This window comes from Nomia melanderi, chromosome 2 (assembly GCF_051020985.1).
Source record: "Nomia melanderi isolate GNS246 chromosome 2, iyNomMela1, whole genome shotgun sequence".
Taxonomy (NCBI): domain Eukaryota; kingdom Metazoa; phylum Arthropoda; class Insecta; order Hymenoptera; family Halictidae; genus Nomia; species Nomia melanderi.
In genome coordinates this window covers 30127358-30143376 of record NC_135000.1, presented here as the reverse complement: position 1 = coordinate 30143376, position 16019 = coordinate 30127358, and the positions used below count along the sequence as shown (strand labels likewise).

Sequence of the window (16019 nt, the reverse complement as noted above, 5' to 3'; positions counted from 1 at the left end):
CTCGATCGCGTTTCCGTATGGATAACGATCGTGTTCCAAGGGACGATTTTCCCGTTTGAATTCGTCGGAGGCTTATAATTACCGGGAGAAAAGGAATTCGACAAGACACACAGGGAGCGCGCCGCATAATTAGCGAAATTCCATCGATTTTCGGGGTTCGACGGGACAAACGTCGGCTCATGAAAGGAACAATGCGCTCGCACCGGGCGAGGCGTCGAGCGGATTTTCCGTTTAATTAAAACACGAAATCTTTCATTCCGCCCGGGGCCGATTACAGTGATTACGCGGCCGAATCGAGTCGGTCGCATTGAATAATTGCGATCGACGGAAAAAATGATTTCGCAAATTGGACACCGGCCGATCTAGCTCGATCTATGAGCGCTGTTAATCACAGAGGTCCTCGGCGCCGTGCCGCGCGATTGTTCCCCTTTTCGACTTCATTTCTGCGCCGCTGGCCGGCGCGTTTAACAGCGGAGCCGCCAAATGGGTCAAAATTACCCACTCGCAATTCCCTCTGTCGCGATTATTCGAGAAGCGCAGAAACTCTTCTCGGAAATTACTGAACAAGTTGTTTGCCTGGTACGAAAACTGAAATATAATGAAGAATATGAACGTAATTAAAATTACAATTGAAATCTAGATGAACATACCCTTACAATAAATAAACAGACACAGGGAAACGTTCATTCAACTGTTCGATAGTTCTAGTTCAAGTGTTAAATAATAAAATAAGAATTAAAGGCAGATAGAGATTAAAAGCTGCGTTGCTTTCAAGTGGAAACCTCAAGCCAGGTTTCCACGAGACAACGTACATTTCCCCCAAATTTCCAATGCTACCGAAACGAAGGACGACACCGTTCCCATTCGCTGACCGACTTTCCTTTTTTTATCGGCCTCGGAGTTAATGCAGTCGCGCCGGCGAGCGGAGCAAACGGTTCCGCGGCGCTCGAACGGCGAAGGGGGAAACACTTTTTCAGGTATTAAATCGTATATTGTTTCGCGCACTCGTGAGAGCTCCTGAAATATCGCGCCGGCACTTTCGATGCACCCAGCGACGAAAATACTCTCGAGCACTTCGAGTGCTTGCGCGAAAGTGAACGGAAAACCGTGAATTCGATTGATTCGCGTGTGATCGCTTTTCGGGATAAACGAGCGTAATGAGTTTCGTTCTTCAGCGAAGTAGGAGTAATTTCCATCGAACGGAAATTGAGACTTGAACATTTATGCGTTTAATTATCATCTGCGCGATGGACAATAGTGCCTATTGTTTCTTTTGTTTCCTATCGACTATGAGTGATTAAATATCTGCGATAAGCGGAGAGAAAATATTTCCTTCGAGTATTTCATTGAATTCTATGTACGATATTTATTAATACTCGTTGCTGATATTTGAATGCCACGGGTTTAAAATATTCCGACCGCGTCCGTGTCGATATGCTCCACACTCCAATAGCCCCCAAATCATTCACCGATATTCGAATCGAAAATTACCCCAATCCCGTCAGAATTAAACGTCCAGAACCATTGGCATACCCCTCAAAAGGCATCACCCAATTCTCAGGCCGGGATCGATTCACAATGTTTGCGGTTTGTCACTCGACCGAGATATACACGGCTGGCGAGGATTGCAAATCCAGCGATCGGGAATGCATTACCGTAAATAAATTCCAGAAGCCCGATAAAAAGCGGGAAAGCGAGGGAGCGCAGCCAGCTGTAGGCGTCCGCTGCGGCTCGCCGAGAAATCGATACCTTATCTTGCATTTTTCCTGTGCCCGTCGTCCGTTTATCTCGAAATTTTCGAGAAGCCTCGTAATCACCAACGTCTGCGCTGTGTGGCCTTGTCTTGGCTTTGCGAAGCTTCACACTTTGACTGGCGAGTAGGGGCTTGTCAAAATCTCTGTGCAGTTGAAAGAGTTTTCTTAATTGAGCAGAAATTAATAATAATTGCTCTATCTTTCTTATGTCTCGTGTATCCAACGAAATTCGTTGGATACGTCATCAAAGGAATTGATGTATAAGTTTCTGGAGAAAATGGAACGAATTTGGCTGACTTGGTAAAGTGTGAACACTTTATCTACTGCAAACCTGTCAATCGGATGTTCTATTTCTAATGTTGAATAATCGATGGTGAAAATTGCGCTGGTTTAAAACGGAAGCGATCAGAATAAATATGTTAGCGGAATCTAGTAATGAAACGATCATTCTCATGGATGATTTTGTTTATTATTGCTTCTACTTTTACTGGAGACTTTCGGTGAATGTGTTTGAAATGAAAAACGCCAATTGGAGTCCACCGTCAATAATGTTTGAGAATTGAAAGACGCCAATTAGCGTCTACCGTCGGCAATGTTTTAAAATTCCATTGTCCACGATTTAGCTTGAAAGGCAACCGGTCCAAGACCCAAATGCGAGCACGAGGGCAGCAAACGTCTTCGAGAGGCCGGCGAATTTCCAATTCCCGCGAGAAACGCGGCCTATTGTTCCGCTAATTATGTAAACCGAGCCTCGAGCCTCGGCTGAATGTTGCGAGGGATCCATCGCCGGAGGCGTTATCGTACACCAGTGGTTCTTAATATTTTTCACTGTTCTGTCACCCAAATTCGAGTGACACCATTCCTTTCACCTGTAAATCAACTTTTCCGGTAGTCTATCGAAACAGCAGAAGTTTCGTTCATCCGTGAGATTAAAGAACACCAAACGCAACGCCTACAAGAAATTTAAACATTCCATTCTATGTTCCACTCAGATAAAATCCATTAATTACATTTGCAAATTTTCTTTATAAGGGTCACGCAAAATCACAGAAGCTCAGTTCTATAACAAAAGTATATATAATATTACCGACAGAATCTTTCAAGCTCATTAACACTAGAACTACCGAGCATTTAATACGATTAATATGCAATTCCTATAAAAATTGCAACAGTAGATTATTTTCAGTTTCTTCGGATATTCATTATAGTACTCAAATATAACTATTCATTTTCAAAATCATTTCGAATAATCAATGCTTCGAAGATATCAATAATTGCTGAACAAAAAAATCGAAACCAGTCATTTCGACTGGTACGGTAGTTCTATTGTTGATCCCTCATCCAAATTCGACGCAAACATAGATAATTTCCAACGAATTATTCTACACCTATTCTCACCATGAAACAACCGATAATTCCAATTTCCGCCACATCCTTCAAAAGCATCTCGAACCTTCCAAAAGGTTAAGAACCACTGGCGTACACGTTAATTAAAGGGTCCGAGGCGGCTGGTTTCGGTGTAGGGGTGGAAACGTCGCGGGGATCGAGCGGGCATCGCGTTCGCACCCGTCCCCCTCTCGGCGTGTTGCACCCTCCCCCTGGCGCCGGTTGGTTTTCAACGACGCGTGTCACGGTTGTGTCGCCGCGTTTGTTGACAGTTCAAAGACCAACGCGCCGAGCTGATCCGATGCGCTCCGCGGCCTCGGTCTATTGATTGCGCGCGGGGCGTGAATTCGCTTTGAAATCGACAATGAAATCCATTCGTCGGCTGGGAAGGGCGTGCTCCGCGGGAATCGGCGCGCCGGTCCGCGCTCGCGGCACGTCTCCGGTGTTCGTGTTTGCTCGCCTTGTTTGTCCGTGCACGCCGTTATGATCCGAGGCTGTGTCTTTTGCAGCTCGCTCGCGCTCGATGGCACTCCTAGGACCGGGCTCCTCGTGGAACGATCGGTCAACCGTGACGACGATTGCTCCCCTCTTCCTCCTTTCTTCGTGCGGAGTTCAAGAGCACTGGGACGAGGATTCTACCGACGATTCATTGTTCACGGCTCGTTGTTCAAAGGTTATTGATCTTCGGCGCGGTGAGTACACGAGTACCTTCTCTTTCGCATCTTTCTTCCACAGTTTCGGTGTTTATGCTTTCACTGGGAGCGTGGGATTCATGCTGGGACTTGGAGTGTTCGCGTACGAGCGTTTAAGTACCGATGGAGGAGTGGTCGAGCAGCGACGAGTATTGGGAATATGAATAGATTGAGTCAGAGAGTAAGTACTCGCTGCTGTGTATGTGGATGAACGAGTTCGAATCGAGATAGCAGAGCGTTTCAATAGAAATAGAATATTGAGATAAGAACAGAAGTATATCTAACACTAGAACTACCGTACCAGTCCAAATGACTGATTTCGATTTGTTTGTTTCGCAGTTATCAATATCTTAAAAGCATTGAATACTTGAAATGATTTTGGAAATAAATAACTTCACTTGAGTATTATGATGAATATCTAAAAAAACTGAAAAGATTTTATTGTTATAATTTTTATAGAGATTACATATGAATCGTACTAAATGCTCGGTAGTTCGAGTGATAAACTCGAATATAGGAATATTTGATTAAAAAACAGATGAATATTTAAGTAAGATCAAGAGAGTAATTAAGGACAAAGCTATTTAACTGCACACACGATCAGAACAAGAATGCTAGCTAGATTAAAAAAGCTACGTAAAACAAAGGGCAAAGGCCGCTTCAGCGGAAGGAGAAAGAAACAATGAGCAACACGCAAGTAAACACATAACCAGTGCTTCCGTCCAAAACATAAGAGAACCGGCCCAGAACTTTTCGCGAAGCTGACGCAACGCGACTGAAAAAAAAATGGAAGACTTTCCAGCAACTGTCCTCGGTGGAACACTGTTAATTTTCTCGTGGGCAACGGCGGAGCAACTATTCCGGCACCGCCGGGTTTGTTTTCCGGCGGTGATCGCCGGTTCCATGCCGGACCTCTTGCTCCCCCGGGATGACTCGACGGAAGAGGAATCCAAAAAACGCGGGCCGCTGTGTGCGGCGAGCCGAGCATCGGGCTCCGCTACGATCCGGCGAGCTTGGACCCGGTCCAAGGCTGGCCGAACGTTAGCGGCGCATAACTTGCACGCTTTCGCAACAAGCAAACCTCGACGCCGACCGCACGGATCCGGGAACCGATTCATTGTTCGCCGCTGTCGGCTTAATCGCGCGGTCGCCCGCCGAAAATATGGGCCGCGGAACGAGATCGGCAAACTATAACGCTCGATCGTCCGATCGTTCCTATGGAGAACGCGGCACAACGATCGAGTCGAGCGGAAGCTGATGCGGTTCAGTTCGGGACGAAAATCGTGTAATTTCGGAAGCCAAAACATTAATTTCCTCGATTTTTGTGTTTTTGTTTGTGTTTTCCTTAAATATGTTGTATAATCTCAAAAGCCAAAAGACTAATTTCCTGAATTTTTGTGTTTCTTTGTGTTTTCCTCAAATATGTTGTATAATCTCAAAAGCCAGAAAATTAATTTCCTCAATTTTTGTGTTTTTGGTTGTGTTTTCCTCAAATATGTTGTATAATCTTAAAAGCTAAAAGATTAATTTTCTCAATTTTTGTGTTTTCCTCAAATATGCTATATAATAATTTCAGAAGCAAAAGATTTCCTTAACATATTCCGAAGCTATGAAAAGAAGAGCTTTCTGACTTAGAACAAGCGAAGGAACGAGGAAATTCATTAATGATTGAAGAGAATATTATTTTAGTTCCATTAAAATTTATGGTAAGGTAGAGGAGAATAATTTAAAGGAGATTTCATTCTAAATTTCCATCGAATTTGCGATTGGCGAAAAACTACAAATACTCGTTCCACAGTATGCCCGGAGCTTTCGTTCCACGAGGATTCTTTACGCGGCTGAGAATCGAGAAAAATGAGATAGGATCTGCTAGGCAACCATTTGTGTGGAGTCCAACTAGCTAGACTCGAGACGGAACGCTGCTCCCATTTTCTCCTCCACATTTCCTTTATTTCACGTCATTTAAACCTCCATGATGGAACTCCGGTTCACTGATGCATAATAATCTCGACGAACACCAGTGAAAAACACATTTTCTCATCGTCTAAACATAAACCTATTACTCGCCACATCAATACAATTCCCTCGAAACGTTTCTATGGAAACTCTGTCCACGAAAACGCAAAGATACATTCATGATCCAAATTTCATATCACATCAATATTCATTTCTCAACGCATCGTTACCTTCTCAACAATCCCAAAAGAAGAATCTCAGCTGATCCCAATTTACTTGATAATTCCATCGTTAAAACGCTCAAGGTAAATAATTTCGCTGAAACCTCGAGCAAAAAGGGCGTCTCCCAAAAAATATTTAACGTGGCAACACGAGACCCTTTGTCGCCGAGCCGAGCAACGAGGGAATTAAAAGAAGACGCGATACAAAGGGGATTTGTTTAAGGATCCCGCCACTTAAGGGATTAAAAGGAGCAGCTAACCCGCGAATCCCTTCGCAGCGTTGACGAGGGCCAGATCCAGTTTCGGCTCGCCGCGGAACGCAATTATAATTACAAGCAGCTGCGGCGCTGCGTGGGCGGGACGGGTTCGAAAGGGAAAAAAGCCGAGGGAGAGGAGAGGAGAGAGAGCAAGTAGATAAAACCCGTTTCGGGTCGGACGCTTCCGATGCCTCGATCAAAGGAGAAAGACGTTCGCTCTTTCATCAAACACCGGGCAACTTTCCAATTACGCCCTCTGTGTTCTCGAGTCGATGGCGAGGACGGGCGCGCAGCTTTCGATCTGCGGATACAGGAGGACGGGAAGACGACGGGCCTGTCGCGGTGCCAGCGTTATGAAGGCCCGTCAAAGCGGAAACCTGCTATCAAAGTGACGTTCAATCTCTTTAATGAAACGTTACCCGTGTCCTCGGCCGAGGGGAAAGTGTCGCAAAGGGATTTCTTCGCTCCCGACCCGGCGTCGAGGGTTTTCGGTCGTCGAGGGGTTTGTTTTCAGTAAATGTGCTTAATGTCGTCGATTCGAGTGGAGCGCGAAGGGTGAGTCACGGTTTGCGGGTAATGAATTGAACCTGTGTGTAGGGAAAGGGAAGTATTTCAATGAATTCTGATGATGGGGGTGAATCCTGAGTATTTCTTACTGCAATGGTGTAATCTTCTAGTTTTCGAACCGGGGACCTTGCGAACCTTGGAACTTTCACATTGTGAAATAATTCTGTACAATGTTCACTGTCGCTCAGGCCTTTAAGAATTAATGTTTTGGCTTCTGGAATTATACAAGATATTCGGACACTATGAAAGTAAGGGCTTTCTAGCATAGAGCAAACGAAGAAACGAGAGAATCCTGGAATAACTACAAAATTTACGAAAATCAAAATGTTCAATCTCCCTCGCAGCATTATCATCTTCAATCTGCGAAGAGTCGCCATATATCCATCTATGCTGCGTTACTGACATGATCCCAGCCAGCCTGTGGCTCAAAAGAGAAGAGGGACATGGGACAAGTACCAAAGACGAGCCGGAACTAATTCCGCCATTATCCAGCCGAGTACCGCGAGTGGACGCCTTCCCTTGCCACTCTTCACTTTTAAGCCGGTTTAATTTATTATAAAGTTATATTGCAAAGTACTATAAAATTATTGTAAACCCCGCAAAGATTCATTTCGCCACCGATCCACTTCATCGAGCAAACAGATATCTAATAACCAGGCCCGAATTAATATCGAATGCTAAATTCCCGTCTTGAGCCTCTATTTAATGAACACCGTGGTTCCGTAAACAGAACACGCGCTCCGTGTAAACGATGGCCGGCGAGTACACGGCCAACGGGGGCTGCCGGTGACCACGGGATCTATCGGGAACGTTCGTCCCTGCAAAGATTATTCAACGCCGGAATTAATATCTAATTATGGATATGACGGGCGGAAGCTGTCAGCAACAGTATTTGGACGTCCACTACGCGCGCTCCTCGTTGCTGGCAGGCTCGTCGGCGGGTGGGCGGCTTGGAACCGTCGTAAGCCAACTGTCAATGGTACGGGCCGGACACCCGGTATCCCATTTCCATGCGAAATGAATCCCGACGCGCGCGAGCGGCCGCGCCGATTCCTCGAGGCTTCCGATACGCCGCGGCGCCTGCTTGCCCGTGGCACTCCTGTAAACCCGCGAAACTCGCCTGCGCTCCCTGCGCGCGAAGCTTATTGTGCGCCCGACGCAGGTCCCGTTGCATCGACGTGATCCTGTCGTCGATTCGATTCACGGTATTATTGGGTGATCGGTATTCGTTTTTGTTTGGCGAAGTTTGGGACCATCAGAGTGTAATTGGAGTGTTACATTAAGCGCCGGTCCCACAATAATGCGGATTTCTGGATCCGTTAAATTGTATATGACGAATATGCAATTAAAATGTACTATTTTACGAAAATATATAATGTTTTGAATATTTTTTTTGACTATTCATTCATCAGATAGAAGTGAATGAGGCTGTTTGGGCTAAGTGACCGATATGCTGCCGGCGCTCAGGCTTTGAAAGTCTCTTAGGTCGCCGGCGCTCAATGTGTTAAAATGTACCTTTGATGTTGTTTACTTGCGATGAGCTGTGCGATTGTCTATTGATCGAATGCGTTTCAATTCTGATGCTTTGTGTGAATTAACACTAGGTTTACGGGCATTTATTGTACAGTTTATTCTATTGTTCCTGCGGATGTTGATATTCGTAGATGTAGAAATAGACAATCAGGATTTATATTCGTGTAATTGGATCAACGTAAACCGATTGAAACATTTACCAAATAATGTTTATAAAATTCAATCTGCCTCAAATTATAATAGTGTTAATAGTCTTATTGCATTGTCACGTGTTCTTGTTGATTTGATTGGTCTTACCGGGTGATTGATGCTTTTATTAGTTATTTTATTTTATATTTTATATTATTTATATTATATTACTTTAGAATATACTACATATTTTATTTTATTATATTATTTTTTATTTTATTAGTGACTGAAGATTTTGGAAGTAATTCTGGTTGACTCCGTTTCTTATGCAATTTACTGCATCGCCACATGTTTCTGTTATTAATTAGATTGGTGGTTTTTAGGGTGATTCGCACTGTTTCCGTGTAGGAAATGAGAAGCGAAGAGTTAAAGCGATTGGGAAAACGTGGCATTCTCAGGGAAGGTTAACTGGAAATGTTAGCGCAAGCTTTGTTCGTCAAATGGAACGGAAAAATGGGAGTAATTGAGAAGTTTGTTGGACGTTCGCCTAAGTCTGATTGTTACCGACTGTCTCTACTTACGGCGGGGTTGATACTGTTATGGCGAATCCAGTGAATCACTTTTCAACGATTCAATTCCGTAAAACGTTCCGAGGTAAATATCGAGCTCGTCACTATCGAAACTCGCGTGCAAGACGATTCGATGGAATATTCGGAACACACTATCTCCGAATATTCCATCGGAACGAATCGAATTTTCTTGCCGGCGAAGCAATACGCACACGCAGACGTAGCAACGGGCGCAGAATGCCGATCGAAGCTGACGAATCGCTTAATCGGGCAACAGCCGTTAACGAGACCACCGACTACGGAAGCAATTCGCTTATTAACGTGTCCATTCTCGTTGGCAAAATTTCGCTCACTGAATTCTAATTAGTACTCCCGGGGACACGACGTTTTATTCTGTTCCGCGGAAACAAATGCGACAGTGTAGGTCGCTTGACAGCTAATCAGTAGAAATTGGATGAGGAACGTTGCAAAGAGATTCGGGTTCCATTGTATAATTTCGAACAGCTCGTCGGCAATGTTTAAACTAGAATCGCGGAGAATAAATTAAACTGGAAGTTTAACACTTTCAGAGTGGTGGAAATTGTCATCCGAATTCGAGGAATACTAGTGTTTTCTTTTATTTTTCGTATAGTTTCATATCAGTTGCCTATTGTCATCTTTAATGTTTACAGTAAGCGTAGACAGAGAAAGAGCATGAAATTATTCTCATTTTCTACTAAATTATCGACGCTAGAACTACGTGCGGTCTAAATCACCAGTTTTAGTTTTCTTATATCGCAACTATTGATACCTTTGAAATATTCAGTACACGAAATGATTTTGGAAATAAGTAGTTCTAATGTTAAGGATAAAATTCTACCAAGCACAATTACGAAGAGAGTCAAAAGTTTCGAAGTGTCATTTGTCGATAGAAATCTTCTTTACGGTAAAGATATAATAGAAAAGGTATTACATTGTACCGGTCTACATGTTTTCTTACATCTTGCACGCGTGCGTGTGCCACGGAGATCAACAACTGATGACAAGCACTGCTCAGAATCCGTGAAACGAGCGTTGAACGGTGAATTTCGCTCGAATCCGCAGATACAAATTGAACTCGATCGCATTCCCGAGCAACCGAAGCGTTCGCGCAGTGTACACGCGATCCGAGGATGCATTCTCGGGAAACGCTTTGAAGAAGACGATGAAAATGATGCGTCTTTGTCGGGGCTGCACGAAGAAAACGCGCTTGCCGGTTCCCCGGTGCACGCGAATCGCTGCACAATGCGATGCACTTACATGGTTAAGTGCGCCGTGAGATGCCGACTGGCAGACTTGTCGAGCATGCGTTTCGTATGCTTGCCGGTAACGAGCTGGGACGTGTGTAGTCACCTGGAGAAGCGTGTTTCAGACGCGCCGACAAAAAACTACTTTCACCGGGAGATTCTGATCCCTGATTCAGAGACAACATTCGCTATTCTCTTTCGTAACGACTGTGCATCGTTGCTCGTAATAACTGAACTTTGAATGCATAATGGATTATCTGGAATACAATACTCTAGAACTATACAATACTATACATATAACATAATTCTTACTATTTTATGTTACACATCATGATTTATAATACTGAATTTCAGATAACGCATTATACACTCGTAATTGAATTATCAAGCTAAATTGTAGAAAAAATCTATCAAGCTAAAATTGTAGAAAAAATTGGAAGAGATTTTCTTTGAATCAGAGATTCGAACTGAATAATGAAAATACGTTTGTAATATTAATGTAGTATATTCAAAAAATAGTATCAACCAGAGAATTTTGATTTCCAGCGCGTTTAATTACTTGGCAATAAAATCATTCGAAATATTCCCGCGTCGACCGCGACAGACCGCCAATGAAAAATCACCGAGACGTCAAAATGACTCCTGTGCGGCCGACAAGCATAACGACGGTCAAATTTACCAGCAGTCTGCTATTTTCTCTTTTATTCGGACCCATTGTCTGCGCACCACCGCGAAGCTTCGCTTAACAGACTGTCAATCCTATGACACCGCAGCGGGAACAACGGCAACGCGTGCATCTGTAGTATAAATGTTATTAATAACCCAAACGCGATAGCCCGGGGTTCCGTTTCGATCCGGTGGTGCCCGCAATAGATATAAATGGGAACACGCGGGCGAGTGTTTTCGCTACGTATATCCAGATACATATATACATTTTTTTCAACAAGACCAACAACAGCAATTTGCGAACGTTACCGCGCGCAGCGTCCTAGATAGAGCGGAGCTCCTCGATACGTGTTGATTTTCGAAAAATTTCTGTTTGCTTCCGTTTTTCAAAGGAACAAAGTGCAGTTAGGTGTCGTTTAAGAGCGTCAGTTAATTTGGGTAAATTAGATCGTTTCATAGCTAATGTTACTTAATGTCGAGCTGTGGCATAACGAATTAATACTAATTTTATATATTAATTGACACTGGAACTACCAGAATGACTGGTTTTAATTCTCTTACGTCGCAGTTATTGATATTTTCAAAGTATTCGATATCTAAAATGATTTTGGAAATAGTTTCTCTTAAGTGTACAAAATACCTGAAGAAATTGGGAATTGTATTGTTACAATCTTTGCATTACATGTCGATCTTAATAAATGCACGGTAGTTCTAGTTTTAATGGTATTGTCGAAATGGTAGTATAAAAAATATTAAGTATAGTAAGGATGACTCAGCAAATTCCATGATACAGGCGAATGAGTAAGAAAAGATTGTTTTTCAAAAATTCAAGCGAGAATAGTTCGGGAGCAATTGAAACAGAGATACCCTTAGGATCGGCGATTTTCGAGTCCGGTTCCGGTTGAGAATGTTCAACCCGTAGGAACGATTTATCATCGGGACACAATGAGTCGCGGCAACACAGAAAATTGTTGCCACCGCCGCGGGATCATCATCAATCCACGCTCGTTCGGTTATTTCGTCCCCGTCGCGTCGAAATTAGTGATTTATGGGAAGACATTTCCGAGAGTGCAACGCTCCGTTTCGGAAAATCGTAGTTTCATCAAATTCACGGGGGAAACGGGCGGGATCGGAACTATTTAAACGATTCCCGGGGAATTGTTCTCGCGATGCGAGACGATGCAGCGTTCCGATGGAACTTTGAACGGATTCAAACGAATCCTGCTCGATCAGTCATTCGGAAACTTCTCGCGCTCGCTCGCCGGCTATCTTTCTTTGTTTCTGGCAAAATGGCCAAGTAATTTTCTGATAGTTCCGTCGACGTTTCGTTTCTCGCGGAAACGAACAACCTTGCTTCGGGATCGGCGGAAGAGGATCCGTGACCGAGGAGAACGGAGGAATCTTCAATTAGAAATGTTTCTTGGTAATGAGCACGCGAGTGTTGACGAGTGTTCGTGACTTCGGATTCTGAATACGAATTGTTTCTTGATCAATTGGGCGAGAAGATCATTCGAAGGCGGCGAATTGATTCACGGGATGCTTCGAGAGAATTGAATGTTAATATTCGTTCAGTACGCCCTACTTCGTTGAAATAGCTGTGATTGTGCATAAGAAAATGAAAAATCTCTTAAATGATCTTCATTATCGTTAAATAAGATCTCGTCTTATCTTTATATTTATTCTACGTAAAACCTTGAATTTCAGTTCAGTTTTAACTATAATATATCTACGCTAAGACAGTATTACAACTGTAGATAACAGAACAACATTCTACAGATCTACAGCGCGAATATTATCGGTACATTTCACGTTAATGCGTTTGATCGGAAAGTTTCCGGGTGCACGAGGCAAAGTTGGTAAGAAGACCGGCGTTACCGGTGGAATCTCTGTTGTATCTGTAACGAGACGGTTGACAGGAGGTATCGGCATCGACACGTACGCTACACGGTCGGCGAAGTTCGGATGGAGCACGATTATAGGGGGGAGTCGCGTCATCGAGATATCTCAATGTGTTGCGAGGGTACGTGACTCAACTCACATTAGTCTTATCTGGCCGAAGCTAGACACCGAAGTTCCCGGGACCTAAATCGTGTCGCGGCAACTAGAGGATCAGGAGTTGATGCGCACTCGAGTTTGAAATCGGCTTGCATTAATATAACGAAGATAATACGGTGCGCCCGGAGAACTACCGTTCCCGGCGAGACTTCGGCCGATGCAGAATCGTGCGTTCACGCTCGAACGGAGTTATCGAATCCATTGCGACGCTGCGGAAAGATATACGGCTGGACGGGTAGGCTGAATCTGGGCCCTACGGGGAGGAGGCAGGAAGGGTATGGGGTGGGGACGTGCTGTAATAATTCAAACGTTGGATCTTTTAATTGGCGACGGCGCGATGCAGTGTAATTTGTAAGTAATTTATAAGTAGTGATTTTTAGGTAGTAATTTCTGAGTGGTAGTTTCGGAATTATTAGTCATTTGAAATTAGGAATTTCTAATTCTTGGAGATTTCTAAGTGGTAGCTTCGAAATTATTAGTTATTTCAAATTAGGAATTTCTAATTTCTTGGATTCCAAGTGGTAGCTTCGAAATTATTAGTCATTTGAAATTAGGAATCTCTAAGTTCCTGGAGATTTCTAAGTAATAGTTTCGAAATTATTAGTCATTTGAAATTAGGGATCTCTAAGTTCCTGGAGATTTCTAAGTAATAGTTTCGAAATTATTAGTCATTTGAAATTAGGAATTTCTAAATTCTTGGAGATTTCTGAGTGGTAATTTCGAAATTATTAATGATTTTAAACTAGTAATTTCGGAATTTTTGGAGATTTCTAAGTGGTAACTTCGAAATTATTACTGATTTCTTAGTAGTTTCGAAATTATTGACTTCTAAGCAGTAATATCGAAGTAATCAGTGCTTCCCACTTCTGCTTCGCATTAACGCGATGTCCAACAGTTACAAATAAAAGTGTAGATCAAACGGAAAACATCGCGCAACGCCAAAAGAAAAAATAAAAGTAAACCAGCTAACACGGTCGTCATAATCACTAGAATCAACGCAGTCGAGCCGAAAAAGGATTAATCCCATCATCATCACTTCGCATTACCCCAACGCCGCGTAACAAACGATTACCTTTATCACTTCCATTAACATCCACAGTCAATTGCAACGCCAATGTAACTTTTCACGTCAACATCACACGCTCCGCGAACATTTGCCATCGATGTTATCACTTCAGAGGATTACACGCGCGAGCAGCTGAACCATTTTAAATTCTCTCGTGTAATTACTGTAAAACCTATAATTCCAGGATCAACAGGAAAGGACAATTCACCCTTTCCCTTGTAATATCACGTAAGACTCGCGAACATTTCAAACGAAATTTCCTAAACCCAAATGACATTCAGTCCTCACAACTTCATAATAAATATCATTTAATTCCATTTAATTCCATTTAATTCCTATTTTTACAAAACAATTCTAAAGAGTGTGAACGTTTCGTTTCCCCGTTTCCAAGCCGGTAATAACAGGAACGAAGATAAATGCTTACAAGGGAAACAAATAAACTTAATTTGATTCTGCGAACCGATAGGCTGGCACTTTTAGGCAGTCCAACGGAGGAGCTTGGCACTCGAACAGTTAATGCAACATCGTAATCACGGGGACCGGCTATTGAAACAAACGCCACCGGCGAGCGGGTTAAAATATTCAATGCGCCGCGGACGGGAGACGGCTCGACGAAGACAAATACAAGATAAATATTCAGCAAAGGAAAGATCCGCCGACGATGTTCACCTCGCGTTATTTATCTCCGGCTGGAACGTTAATGCCCGTCTCTTTAATCCCGCGCCGGGCACACGGTTCGATGAGATTTACCATCGTGCCCGATGAAAGCGACCGTGCCGGCGCTATTAGCATATCTGTGTTCGACGGTCGACGGCAAGACGACGGCGGAGGGGGGCTGCAGGAAAAACAGCAATTTCCTGGATAGAAGAATTTATGCGGAAAGTACAGCGGCCCGCTCATTCTTATGAGCGGCGCGGACTCGTATAATGTCACGGTAAACGAACGCAGCCTCGCCGCGGGATTGGACTATAAAAATAAAATCGATTCGTCCCCGCGGTTCCATTAAATTAAGCCACCGTTCAACCGATAGCAGACTGAATCGACGCGGCAATCTGTCGGCGATCGATCACGCGTCGACTTACCTTTAACCCTCTCCGTGCCGCGTCCGGGCTGATGACTGCTGCTTTTATTTACAATTTCTCGTTCTATTGGTTGGTTAACAGGAGATCCTTGGGGATGATGCAAGATATGGGCGCGAAATGTTTGTGGTAAATGGTCTGGGAAATGAGAATTGAATGAAGCGGAATTTGGAAATTTTTAATCTGTTCCATGATTTTAAATTATGACGTTTGAACGAAAGTTTCTGATGAAATGGGAAAATGAGAATCCTATTGACACTAGAACTAGATCTAATAATTCCTATGAAAATTGTGGCAATAGATCATTGTCGGTCTTTTCAGACATTCATTGTATTCGAGTGAAACTATTTGTTGTCAAGATCATTTCTAGTAGTCAATGCTTTTAGGTATTAATAACGAACAGTTCGAAAGCAGCCATTTTTATTGGTATTTCTAGTGTTAAACTTCTTTAACCCCTTGATCTATGATTTCTTTCTCAACTCTCATCGATACGGCTACTTTGTCATGAATAATTTATTGGAAACAGAGAAAAATTCTAGGCATATGTTATTTCTATATTTCCTTTCAAGTATAATAGTTGATAACAGAGGAATAATATTTATTTTGAATTCGAATTAACTAAGTAATATAGATATTTGTTGAATCATGTTGAAGATCTTCACCACGAGCCTCACTCGTTGTTGTAGGACAAGGGGTTAAATTTCAATTTTACCTTGAAAAACCGACTACCAAAAGACCAAGAAAGCTACAAGTTTCTACAGTCCGTACGAATGGTGTATAAGAAATGAATAATTAAGAGGGCGTACATCGAAATTGTTGGCGTT

At 43.1% G+C, this 16019-nt stretch overlaps 1 protein-coding gene across 3 annotated transcripts in view; it reads right to left on the bottom strand.

Annotated features, from left to right (window-relative positions):
* LOC116429918 (uncharacterized) overlaps positions 1-16019 on the bottom strand; it is a 383306-nt gene that overhangs the window by 314728 nt on the left and 52559 nt on the right. The gene's annotated exons all lie outside the window — the stretch shown is intronic.